The following is a 14,160-nucleotide window of genomic DNA, read 5'->3' on the forward strand; positions in this document are numbered from 1 at the left end:
GGCACTCTACGGTGGTCATCAGGGGAGGGCGACACTTCTGTTAGATCAGGAGAATAGCTCTGGAGGGGCACAGGGTTGAACAGGCAGTCATATGCTGACAGTGGGGGTGAGAGGTGCAGGAGCAGGTTTGTTGAGACAAATGGGACACAATTTATGGTTCGGCCCGGTCACACACGGGACAGTGATCTCAGAGGAAGGGTGAAATGAATACACTGTTTATTCGCAACAATTCATGTCAGAGCATCCGTGAGAAAGGCACTTGGCAGGCACAGGCGCTGGAGAAAAAAGGTGGGGGCTGTCAGTGCTCGCTGTGCACGGCGCTGCTGAGGGGAGAGGAGGCTTTGCAGCTATCAGAATGCGGCCTAGTCCACAGATGGAGTCGAGGTTACACAAAATGGAGTCCAAATGTGTCTTGCAATAGGCCCACCTCTGTATGCGCCGGGGACTTGTCCCTTACGGCCACAGAAGGGCATGGAAGGTGTCCCTCCACTAGTACAAGAGCAGGTGGTCCCTTTCATGTACAATGCATGGGGGGCTAAACCGACCCCCTGCTCCCTTAAATTCCCCCCTTTTGTTACATTTAAGTAACGAATTATTGTTTAGTGTTGTTAGCATTCCTGTAGTGCTCCGCCTCTAACACTGCCTCGTCCCCAGCAGGTGTCCCTTTTATTTGCATCCATGCTCGACACACACCTTGTAAGCTTTGACCCCTTCTACCGTATTCATCAGGGGTACATGTCATGTATCACCATCCAGATCTACCCACACTTCCTTATACCATTCTAGTTCCCGGGGTTCTTTGATTGTGGTGTGATACAAGTTGTCCACCCGTCCCCTTGATAACAATACACTGCAGTCATATGGTATTTAGGGTTGCCAGATTCCCTGGTCTGTATTTGTGCAACTTCATAGTTTGCACCCTTGTCGGTTTGCCCATTGTCACCATCATCATTGCAGAACTAGGGATTGATTTTGCGCAACATCGAACCCCTACCTGGCACATACAAAAAATCAGCAACAGGAAAACGATAAGCGGAACAAAAATGTTCATCATGGTTCCAAACCAGGAAGGGACCCAATCAAAAATGTATGAATGTACAACATGCACTCCCGATTTTTCGCCAAACACCGCCGTCCATTGCTGTGAGGAGGTCTACGACGTACCGGTTTTGCATGGTCATCAACCGCAGGGCTCGAAGTTCCACTTTGGTCACGTTGAGTCCTTCTTCTGTGTCATTGGCCAGTTGGATTAGTTCCCAGCGCACAATCTGAAGCCATTTGGCGTTGGCTCGCGCCTGGATGCTTGACACAAGGGAGGCGAAGAAAGTTTCTGCGGGATTAAACAGTCTATATTGGTCAGGGATTTCTGCCAGGGGGTCCGAGGATTTACTGGAGATATAATTTGACGATCATCTCTTGCGGGACACCCTTTCCTGCAACTGATCTTCTGACAGGATGTCGTATGTGCAGGGCTCTTCAGTAACTAGGCAAACTGAAGTAAAAATCTTGAGCAAATTCATCAGTTCAATTGCATTAAAGCTTCAGCCTCTGTGAATTCAGGCTGTGATATTTCTGCATGGATTGGAGAAACAGGTAACATTGAATGTTTGTTGGGTGGACATTTTTTAGAAGGTGTAGATTGTATCAAAGGGTCTGCACGCAATTGCAATGCATCTTCATTGTCTTCAGTTTCATCTGGTAGAGTTTGCACAAAGTAGCAATGGTAACTTTGTACGTATCGCAGATGAGAATCCATTATTTTCCGGCCACTGGACATATGCATCATGAGTCTGAATATTGACTGGGCCAGGCTGCGCCTCAAATAGTAGGTGCTCCATTTTGAAAAGCGTTTGGCAACCGACATCTTTGGTTTCAGTTGTTGTCTGAGTCTTTATACTCCTTTTCCTTCTGGGCCTCTAACAGATTTATAGAAAACATGCTCAATGTATAGCACACATACAGAAGGTACAATTTTCCAACTAAATACATAAGATGACTAAAACATCTGCTTAAAAAGTTCTGCAAAACAAACTGGTTTGCTGTTTACCCTTGTTTTCTTAATTTGCTTCAAAACCGTGGCCTTCTCTTTTCCGACCACAACATCAAGCTGAAAAAAACAGAGTTTTTTTATGGTTAAAATCAAGCAAATTTAATTTCCACTCAAACATATGTACATATATACAAACAGAACCAACTTGACAGACTTGAAAACATTACAACATTTTAAAAATGTATTCCTAATGCAATGTGATTCCCAACTGTATTTCATATAAGGTTATATATACCTCTGGTCCATGTGCATCTTCTAATTCCACATCTTGAACACATTTCTTGAATAAAATAATCATTAAAAAAAAGAAAGTCAATTGTACTGAAAATTAAAATCTGTCAACGCACAGAGCACTTCCACACAAAGTAGTATAAAATTATTGCGAACCATATACTATAAGGTTTGTTGTTGTGACATAAATAGAACATTTGTATGAACATACCCTTGAAAACAGTGCACGTCATTTGTTCATAATATACATTTAAGATTTCCTCTGATAACCTTCCAAGATGACACATGGGGGGGTCATTATGAGGTAGCAGGTAACCATGCTGCTATTAGCGGCATGGCTACCCCCATACCGGGTACCGGGTCCAGGTTCCTTCAATGAGGAATTACCGGGCCATTCTGACCTTGGAGTGCCTGGTAATTCCTCATTCAAGGAACCCATCCCCATTCCCATTCGAGCCCCCATAGGGCTCAATGGGAATGGGGAGGGTGCTAACAACGGGCCCGTTATTAACGTACCGTTGTTAGCACCCTGGTCTGCTCGAGGGACCCGCTAAGGGCGCCTGGTAAAACCAGGCATCCTTAGCGGGTTCCCGCAAGCAGACTTGTAATGGGGCGCCGTTAACCCCTTACCGCCAAACTCATAATGACCCCCATGGACTTGATCTGAGATCACCCTGTAAAACAAAATGATTATAATGTTGCCTTCATAAGTAGTTTGATTTGTAATGTTTCCGTTGTAATGTATTCTGCATTAGAGAGGAAGTGTAACGTTAGAACCAAAATTAGAAAGGTTTGAAACAGTGCAAGGTCACATGCATTTCAGTCACGAAGTATATCCTATGTAGGATTTACTTTCATTTAAGGAAGTGAACTGTAAGTACGCATACCTCATACTCTGGACCGGTTAAAGAAGGAAGTGATTGTAGTCGAAGTTCCAGCATCCCCCTATAACGCAGTAGTTGTTTTAATATGGATGAGAAAGCAAAATGAAACTGAAAAAACGAGATGCAGACGATGGTACATACAGAGAGACATCCATACATGCCACTTTGTGTAAATAACCAATACTATACACAATCATTTTCAGTATGTTGAAATTCCAAGCATAAGACATGCATGTAGTTCAATCGCATATAAAGGACTAGTACAATATAATTACTTGATAGGCGAGTGAGGTTGACATTGACTCCGGAAAAGTAATTGATGCAGAATCTTGCTCCTTCATTTTCAGCACATTGTCAGAAAAAAAGTACGATGGAAAAGGAAAATTAGTATTAGAAATGTTCCCACATCCAACGCTATAAAATATCACTTTGTGCAAGTCAGTAGGTCTCACCATTGGGATACTGACGTGTCAGTGGTTTCGTCCCTGGTGAGGGTCTGTACTTCCATCAATGTGCTCTATGTAGAGGAGGATATGTCAACCCACACATTTCAAAAACATTATGCGACTTTTAAAGGTCACTCTGGACGTTTTTGCAAAGGGTCACATTTCACTGATTTATTAGAGGCTCCCGAAAGCTGGTAGGACGGGCAAGGATAGTCAGAACCCCGTCCGGAGCCGAGCAGGGAAAAGCAAAAGGCCGGAGCAAAAGGCCGGAATAAAAGGCACACAAGACACAGAACAGAAAACACTAGCATCTTTACTCAAAGTGGAGAGAGCAGGGTTGTAACGTGCAGCGCTGCTGAAAGAAGCAGACTGTATACAGACGCATACATCTTGGGAAAGGCTATAGTGGGACTGCCGTTCTAGAGGAAACGTGGCGGCATGTTAATGGTGCAAGCACCACTGCTTCCAAAGCCTCCAACAAGGGCACCCGATGGATGGGCGCCTGGTGACAGTTATCCACAATAAAAGGGGGACATATTAGAAGGCTGTGGGAATTGTTGGGTATGGTGAAAGGGTTTAAGACAATTAAGTGATTAACCCGATTGGTGTGGCCCGATGGGGTGATTACATCAAGCAAACCTTAACCACTGGCAGCTATTGCGCACACAGAGGAAGGCATTGCAGGGTGAAACTAGATCTTAACTGTCACTCTATTGAAGCAAAGATCCGGGGATTGAAAGGATCAAGAGCCCTCAGACCTAATGGTCTGGCAAATATAGTGCTAAAAGCACCCCAGAGATCTGGGCCAAAATATTGGAAACTCTATTTTTGGAATATTTGTGAACACAGAATCATTCCTACGACTTGGCTCCATGCCATAGTTCTGATTCACAAAAATAGGGATACGCTCCCTTCCCTCCAACTATAGGCTGTTATCCATGTTAAGCATCACAGGGAACATTTTGCCTCACTACTATCAAAAGGTTACAGGGTTGGGCAGATTCTGTAGGTCTGTTGGACATATTTCAGATGGGATTTAAAGCTGGGTCTGCTACCACACACAACCTACGGCTGATGGACTCCTTAATTGAGAAAGCCAAGTGGAGAGATCAGTCAGTACTGTATGCTGTCTTTGTTGACTTCAGGGCAGCATTCGACTCAGTCGACTGGGATAGGTTGTGGATGAAACTAAAATCCTATGGCTGCTGTGAGGAACTGCTACGGATGATACAATCATAGCATGAAAACACTTATGTGCAAGTGAACTTGGATGCATTTGGGGCCACTACACCCACTGATCCCCATGAATGAGGGTGTAAAGCAGGGGTGCATACTGCCCGCCCATTATTTTATATATATTTGGCAGATCTCTCAACCGGTCTGAAAGAAGTGCACAATTGCCCACCCAGAGTTGGACAAATCCAAGTAGTTGTGGGATGTCGTAACCCACTAGTCCTAGCCCTGCAACATCACTGTGCAGTACTTGCAGCAGAAACATCATCATGGCCGCCGGAAAGCATGCTGCTCGGTAGAAATCACCAGAAAGTGCGAAGTGAAAATCTGAAAAATAGGCCACCATCTACTTTTGCCTATGTCAGTGGTAACACAGGAGACCACTGCCAAAACCCATCATTTGGCTGCCCACAGAGCAAAATCGTTACAAAAAAACAAAGCTGTTTCAAAAATCCGTTTTTATTTGTTGTCAAATTTGAAAAAATCATGGCTCACAAACCACCCAAAAAGATCTAACCTCCTTGTTGAGTGGTCAACATCATTCTCCTTCAAGAATCTACATAAATATAAGGTCCACAGAAGTGTATGTTAACTGAACAAAGTTCACTTTTGAGGATTGCTTGCTGGAAGAAATCTGTCAAAAATGGGTGTAATACTGTTACTCACCTCTATCAGAAGCCGGCGTTTTAAAACCATCATGTGTAAAGTTGAACATTGAGCTCAAACTATGCCAAAGAAAGACTTGCTATCAGAAGCCTAAGAGGTGGATACAATTCAAAACTATATTCTGAAAAGGCTTGAAGTAAGAAATTGTTTGAAGTATTTGTGAAAAATGTGAGTTATATTTTAAGACAAGACAATTTTAGACATTGGGTTTAAGAGTTAAAGTTTCACACACTGTGCTTCAAACAAATTCCACACCTCCTACCTGAACAAAGGAAACTTCCCCCTGCCCTTGGCTGAGAAATTGACAGGCTGTTGTGAAAAGGAACTAGGAGGGGCACCCTGGCCTGTTGCTCTGAGTGCAGACAATGGAGTCCTTGGGCTGAATAGGAATGCTAATTCGGGTGTGACTGACAACAAACTGCTGGCAGGAAGAAGGACATGTGACCATCTGAGTCAGCCCAGCTCTGGAGGCGGACCAGACTGAAAATGTGGATTTAACATTGGATCAAATTGCTCATAAAATATTGTACCGAACTGACAAAAATGTGAAACTTTGAGATTGTTAAAATGAAAAATTTGCTCACAGTTTAAGACTAAGCTGGAATCCGTGCGATGTTCTGAGACTAAACCCCGGAATTTATTCATGTTGTAGTTACTGTGTTTATGCTAGGAACAGGAAAAATGACAGAAATGTGCCGAGATGGAGTGTGCATGCGGGTATAAAAATTGGTGCAGAATTAACATTGAGAAACCCACTAAAAGTGCGAAAAAGTTGGCATTTCTGAACCAAAGCTCTTAGGAAGATGAGAGTTGAACATAAATGTACCTTAATTCATCTGCCATGTAAATTATGTAGTATTAACAAAGTTGTGCATATTGTAAATATGTTTTTTATGAAAAATAAGATATACTCTACAGAGACAAAGGGGAGGGTTTTTCCCCTAAGCCATAAACATGACACATGATGACAAAGGATGACACACTGCTCCTTTCTCCAATCAGGGGACAGGGAATCCTCTGACCTATCAGATCTTTAGAGGGTTGGGCATAGAGAATCAGCCTCCCCATCCACTTTGGAAATACATAAATAGGGACTGCTGAGGACAGGCAGGACACACACTTTTCCACTCATCAACCGATTTCTTGGCGAAGCACCCTGCAGGAAGATCCAGGCTCCAGAGATAGATCCAGTCATAGAACCTAACTCTAGAACCAAACTCCAGAACTTTGAAGCAGAGAGGCCTAACCCAAAAGCTGAACCCTTTTCAGCAGGCCTTCAGAATCTTTTGCAACCTGATTCTAACCACTAAACTTCCACAGGGCCTAACCAAACCATTCAACAGCCTGGCTGAGCTGTTTTGCTATTCTAGCTATGAACCCTGTGCTAGAACCCAGGTCCAGACCCAGAGAGCAGAGCTGTATCCAGAACCCATGAGATCCAGTCCAAGAGGCCGTGCAGACCGCAGTGCCGTGCTGAGAGCAGAACCCAGTGCCTGAGACCTGTCCGGTGGCGAGAGAATCCCAGCCAAACCCTTCACCAGATCTTTGACGGGGCCCATTCCATTCCATTCCAAAGCCATAGAAATATCTAGTCTAGAACTGTACATAGTCATCTCTTAGTATTAAGCAATCCTATTCTATCCATTTCAACTTGTCCAGAACTGCATTATAAAACCTCTTTTGTCTATCCTAAATTCTTCACTCCTCCACGTAGTCTGTGATAATTATAGCGATAATCATTTATGCGCTGATATTTCTTTCAAGTGTCTTGACGCACAACAATCAGAGCAGAAGGCGCTCTGTTTCTGGTGGTTGTCCCGTTGGGTATCTTGTAGTTTCATAGCCCTTAGTATAACTCCATATTGATTCCTAACCTTTAAAGCACAATCTTTCATTTTGAAATCTTGACTTTATTTCTGAAAAATCTACCTTCACAAAAACCTCTGTAACTTTTGAACTGCACGTCCTAGAACCGAAATTTAACTATAGTTTTGCCGTAATCGCGTTTCCCGCACGCGGACAAGTTGCCGCGAATTGCAATTTGGCTCAATTTCACCACTTGTCAAAATAGCTGTTTCTTGTTTTCAACTGCTGAAATTCGTTTTCAATCTGATAATCATTCATGAATCATTGCTAGTGTTGACCTGACCAACCCAAATAACTCTCACTAATTCTGAATCCCATTTAGAGAATTAAAGTCATTTTTAGCATTTTCCCATTCATTGCAACCCACATTTAAAGGTGATTGACCTGTCTTAAAATCATACCTGTTCTCTCTAAGCTTGCTGGGGGAACTGGGATTGAACTGCATTATTGATTGTATTCCTGAAACCTGTGTGCCCTCATCCCATCTCTTCATATTGCCTAGTGGGGGGAGTGAGTAGTCACAGGGGAAAAAGTGATCATAGTGTCTTTTGTGGAAATCATATCAATGTTAATGTTAAAGGTCATTTGTACCGTGCACTGTCACCACCGGAGTGGTCCCCTGGCGCTCTGGCGGCTCTGAAAGGGGGAGGGAGGGTGGGTTAGTGGGTGGAGGCTGGAAAAGTGCAAGATTGCAGTGATGTGCTGTTGGCAGCCTCAGCCCGGTGGTTCCGTCGGCTGGGCCTGTGTGTATGCGGCTGGTAGTCGTCGTGTGCTGATGTGCGAGTCTATGTGTGTTTTTGTTTTGTTGTTGCAGTGTAGTGAAGTTTGTGCGGTTTGCTGCGCTAGAGGTTTGTGGTTGTGTTTGGTTTGGAGTTTGAGAGGTGTATGCAGAGAAGGAAATTGTTAGTGGTATTGGTTAGTTTGTTGGCAAGTTTGGCAAGTTTATTTCTGTGTTGCATTTTTCCTATCTTGCATTTCCTTGAACCCATACAAAGTATTCTCTGCTACCTTATCCTTTCTATTCCTACTCCTAACTGATTAAAGAGATTGTTGATATTGTAATATTACCCATTGCTGCTCATTGTTCATATTCATAAGTGTGCTATTCAGATATTATTTATATTCATAAAAGTGTGATATATATATTGTTCAATTCTTCAAATAAACCTTTTAATTTGCAAAACAAACCTACTTCTTGGCTCAGTGAGGTCGGGGAGATTCAAAGAGAGGGGTGTTATATAAGGGTTCATCATCCAGATTTAAAGAACTTTTGACATAAAAACATATAAATAAGGGTTTCTATTGGGCATCCCATACTATACATTGACTTAGTTGGAGTGCTGGATTGTAGTCACTTACAGATTGGGGGCTCGTAGTGGGACTTCTGGATTAGAGCTACCACTTGTGCAGCTTAATACAGTGTGCTAACTAATAGGATACATAAATCCTGTTGGGTTACTATGCTGTGTTACGCTGTAAAAGCACCCCTCAAAAGGGAACGCTCTAAAGAAATGGTCTGTTTTGCAAAATAAAATAATAAACTTCTGTAAGTCAGGAAGGAAATCAATTTCCAGAATGGCGACATTGGTAGACATCAAGATAGCTAGAGAGCACCTTTTACATAAGCTATTTGTGAGAGGTGAATGGACTGAGCAGGACCAGAATGTGTGGTTGCAGGCAATCACACAGCAGGTCACTGCAACTGGGTTAGATGTCTGGAGAGATCAGGGTCCCTTACATGTGGCCCTGAGTGAACTATATATGGCCCTTAAGGCCAAGGATGAGCACAACAAGATTGCCAAGATAGCGGCATATTTATATTTATCTATGGGAGCCATACAGGACAAATGTGCTGAAGGCCAAGATCTGGCAAGTAGGCAACTGATGGCATTAGAGAAGGCTCAATCTGATCTGGACTCTTCTGAGCAGAGGCTGCAGAGGAGCCAGGAGTCAGAAAACGAAAGTAGGCAGTATCTAGTTAAAATCAAAGAGGATATGGGTATCCTGCAACATGAAAGGGCAGACCAGGATACCAGAATTCTGGCCTTGCAGAAGGAGTACCAAGAAGGCTTGGGCTCCCTACTGCAGAGCCAGAAAAAGCTGGAGCAACAACTGGATTTCAATAGGGCATGTACAAAGCAGGTAGGCACCCTGCAAAGCCACCTAGCTAGAGAGAAGGCAGAGAGCAATACAATATTTCTGAAAGACCTGGCAGAATTTGAGGAAGAGTGCCAGAAAGCTGGTGGCCTTCAAAGACAGAGGGATGACGTGGCGGCACATAGGCAGGCTCTTGCTCAGGAAAGGGATACCTTAGGCCAGGAAGTCTGTCACTTAAAAGGGAAGCTGGAAGAAAATCACCTGGCCCTCCAGGGACTGGGTGACCTCCAAAAAGAGCATCAAAACTTGTTAGAGCACACCAGGAGGCTGGAAGAGGCTCTGGCAAGAACGGAGCAGGCCAGTAGGGACAGGACTCAGGAGGTAACCCTCCTGCAGCAAAGACTGGCCCAGTACTCCAAGACAAACCAGGAAGCACAGAGAGAAAATGAGGCTCTCTGTCAGCACAATGATAGGCTCCAGCGACAGGTAGCCATGCAAGAGAGACTGATAGAGTCTAGTAAGGCCTTGATTGAGGAACAGAAAGCTCAGGCTCTTGCATGGCAACAGGAAGCAGGGGCTGATAGAGATGAGGTTTGCTGGGAAAGGGAAACACCTGAGCATAACCTCAGGAGCCCTAGTACCAGAGGCCTTCATCTCTCCCAGTCCCCGGACCCTGCCACCTGCATGTCCCCTGGCGCACATGAGCACAGGGCCACGGGGATGGCAGATTACTATCCAGTCAGAAGTATGGGGCTCATAGAACAGTACCACCCAGGAATGGATGGGCGGGCAACTGGGTATGGGCACCCAAGTACTGACTGTGAAGTTTAGTGGGGAACCCCAGGAGAGTAGGCCCACTAAGGGCATCCTGAAAACCTCTGCCCAGTTAGGTCAGTGGGGGGTACCCATCAAATCCTGGGAGCAAGGAGGAATCAGAAGACTCCTCTGAGCATCCCAGGACACAGGAGACTAGGTCCCCACATTCTGCCAGCCATTCCCAGGCTCGCAGAATCCGTTAGAACCTAGAAGATCATACGGGCACCTCTGGGAGCAGTGCCTCTGAGTCAGAGGATGAATGGACCAGGGTTACCCGAACCAAGAAGGCCAACAAGGCAAAAAGAGCCTTGCTTAAGGACCCCTTAAAACAGATTAAGGCAATAAGGAGTGTCATCACACCTTATCACAAGAACGCCAAGTATTCCGTGTGGGAACACTTAGAGCTCTTTGAGCAAATGATGGAGACTTTCCATTTGAAAGACAGCAGTAGCTGCATTCAGTACGTAAAATGGACATTCTCCCCAGAATACTCCAGTTTCTTTGCGGGGCTGGAGGACCAAAATCATTCAAGATGATCCACATATAGGGCGGCCATCCTAAAGCATTTTCCTGTTCACAGAAATCCTCAAGAGGCATGCAAGGCAGCCTACAATTTACAATGTGGGGAGGATCAGGCCCCACAAGAATTTGTGCAGGAGTTGAAGCGTGCCTTTGCGCAGACTACCAAAAGGGTTCACACGGACAGCAAAGAATTTGTTAATACGTTTTTCCATGCGCTGCCAAAATACATTATGACCCAGCTAGTGAGAGATTTTCATGAGAAAAGGTCACTAGACTGGGTCTTTGAACAGGCCACACAAATCTATCAGGAGCAGAAGCCCATAGAAAGCAAAAATAATGCTCAGAAAAGCCCCAAACCGACCAGCACCCCTGCCGCTGCTAAGGTGGCAGAGGTAAAGGTTGCCCCCATTTTAGATTTGGAGATGGGGGGCCTAAAAACTTGCCTGCACTGAATAATTCCAAGCCCAGAAGGCCCTCGGGCCAGTCACAGAAAAGGAGCCAAGGAGGTATTCCCACAAATGGGATCCCTCACTCCCCTGACTATGTAAGTCCCCGCTACAAGGGGAACAGACCCATCCTGGGTTATGTGTGGACTCCTCCTGCCCAAGGGGGGGATCCAACCAAGCACCTTAACCAGGGAACTTCCCTCCTAACTTCCCCCAGGAGGGCAGAAATTCCCCAAATCCTGGGCAGAACTTTTTCCCCAGGCATCCACGAAATTTCCAACCCCAAAATCATCCATCCTTCTTTCCCCATTTTCCTGAGCCCAGACAACCTAATCCGGGAGAGAGGGGGGCCAAGGGTGGACGGGTACCCAAATCTTCACAACCCGGGGTATTACCAGAGAAGGGATAGCTACCCTTCCCGTGATCAGCCCAGAGGAGAAAACAGAATCCCGTATCAGCCTGAGCGGGTTCCACAGCTTGAGTGCCAGGTCCAAAACATGGCACAGGATCTGGGTCACATGCCGAGGGCTCAGCAGTACCCTCAGATGAGCATGCCAGCACAGAATGCCCCAAACTCTGGACCTGGTGCTCCAGAACAATGATGGGGACAGCACCCCGACAACTCACCGGTTCCCAGGGAGGAGGCACAAGGGGAAGGGAGTGTAAAGCCTTGGAGGAAGCTTCCTTCCCCACTTGTAAACAGCCCCTGGAAACCCAGGAACCGGAAACAAAATCTCTGCCCTTGAAAGTCTGCCACCCAAGGAGCAGAGGGGGGTAGGAGAAAAAAAGGATCCAAACAGACCCATTTTGTGGAGGAGGTACAGATCTTCCAATTTGAAGGAGAGGGATCCTCAGAGGATCCTGGGAAAAGGATCTTCTCCTTCAGAGATGGGGAAACTCCTCCCAAAGAAAAATGGGTCCCAAGGGATTCAAATCCAGACTGGGTAGATGTGGGGACTGAGCTAGCGCCGCCCATCATCCCATCCCAGAACCAACAACATCAAAAACCCCTGGTTCAAACCCATCCTGGTGACTGCCTCCAAAAAGGGGGGGGCCCAGAACCGGAACCTGGGGAACTCAAAACTTCTCCCATCTCTAGTTGCCACCTTTTTTTTGCAGATTCCCAAGATTCTCCACAGAATTCTGCCCAAATCTCTTCTCTCTCCATGTCCAAAACTAGAAAACTAGCCCACGAGTTGTCCAAAAATGTGCATTATCTGTGCCTCCTTGCGGAGAAGGAGGGAAGATACTATGCCCCGGTTCAAGTACAGGGGCAGGGTACAATTTTGGCACTGGTGGACACTGGATCCCAAGCTACCCTTCTGTCCAAAAAGGCCTTTATTGAACTGAATTCAGGAAGGGGGGAGAATTACCAAATTCCCCTCACCTCTCTTCTTGGACAACTTCAGAACTTTGACGGGAAGGAAATTCCCGTTGAGGGGACTGCGGATTTGGACATTAAAATTGGGCGACACAAGGTGAAACACCCAGTCACAGTAATGACTCCAGAGGGCACCCCTTGTTTACTAGGTAATGACCTCCTGAGAAGGTTGTCACTCCTAATAGACTGTGTAAACAAGGTCCTCTGGACCCAGACTAGCCGACCAATAAAATTGAAACATAGTGTCAACCATGTTAGTTTAAACGGCACCTGCCACATGGTTGAACAAAAATCTGACCAAGTAGAATTTCACTTCCAGAACAACCAAATTCCAGATGTGACAGTAATAGCAGTAGGACAACAGACTGGTGATGGGTGGTCCTCTCTATTTCTGAAAATCAACCTTCCTTCCAGTTTAAGGTGGTATTCCACACTGGAAGGAAACACTCTGAAGTTCTTTAACAATCCTCAATCAGACATTCCCACTCCTATAGTCCAGAAAGATGAGAAATCAGCTCAGAGCCTGGCGGATGTTCAGCAAATTGGAGAGCAGTTGTTCATACCTGTTCACTTAAATGTAGGAAAGGACTCTGTTCTCACCCGAGTGTGTGTGAACAACGGTAAGAGCTTCATCAGTGAAGCCATGTTCCGCCAACTCCCAAAAGATCCAGCCATTCCCACATTTACACTCATAGACAAATGGGAAATGGATCTGGAAGCACCCAATTCCAAACATCTCCTGCCAAGCAGGTGTATGCTCAAAATCTCCATAGGCAACAAGAGCATAGTACATAATTGTTGGGTCGTGTGAGACGTCACTGCGCCTTTTACTTAGGCAGTGACATTCTCAATCGCTTTGCCATTAGTCTGGACCTAATAAACTTCAAAGCTTGGTCCTGATTAGCAGATAATCCCATGGGCTTTGATGATCCAGAGAAAGCATTTAGGTCAGCTCAACTGCTGCCTTATGCAGTTGAAATTCAGATTGGAGAGGAAGTCACCATCCCAGAAAGGACTTGACAATTCTCCCTGGAAGTGAAAGTTAAAAGAGGACAGAAATTGAAAAACCCTGATGCTTATATTCATCTAAATGCTTCTCTCCAACAGCAAGGGTTGGGGGTAAACCCAACACCACTAGTCAATATAGAACATGACACCATTCCAATAGAGGTGGATAACAGCGACTTAAAGAGTATCACTCTAGCCGCAGGCACCATTATTGGAATGGTGGTTGATGACTGACATTTTTCCATAGATTTAGGAAATTAACTGTTAGGACCAATCCCCAAGGACTGTTTTGACAGTGACAGTGATGACAACACAACACCAGACAGGATCTTGACCCGGCATGAGGGGAACTTCCTGGTGTACACTTCCTGCCCTTATGGCAAGGAAGATGTGACTTGTGACTTCAGGAGGGATGAGGTGATTTTCCAGGTCCATGAGGACTGCCTCCCCCACCTGAAGCCACCAGTCCAAATCAGCACTCTGAACAGGGACTTCTCCACCCAGCTGGAGGAGG

Source organism: Ambystoma mexicanum, chromosome 11 (genome assembly GCF_040938575.1).
Source record: "Ambystoma mexicanum isolate Mex_15411 chromosome 11, UKY_AmexF1_1, whole genome shotgun sequence".
Taxonomy (NCBI): Eukaryota; Metazoa; Chordata; class Amphibia; order Caudata; family Ambystomatidae; genus Ambystoma; species Ambystoma mexicanum.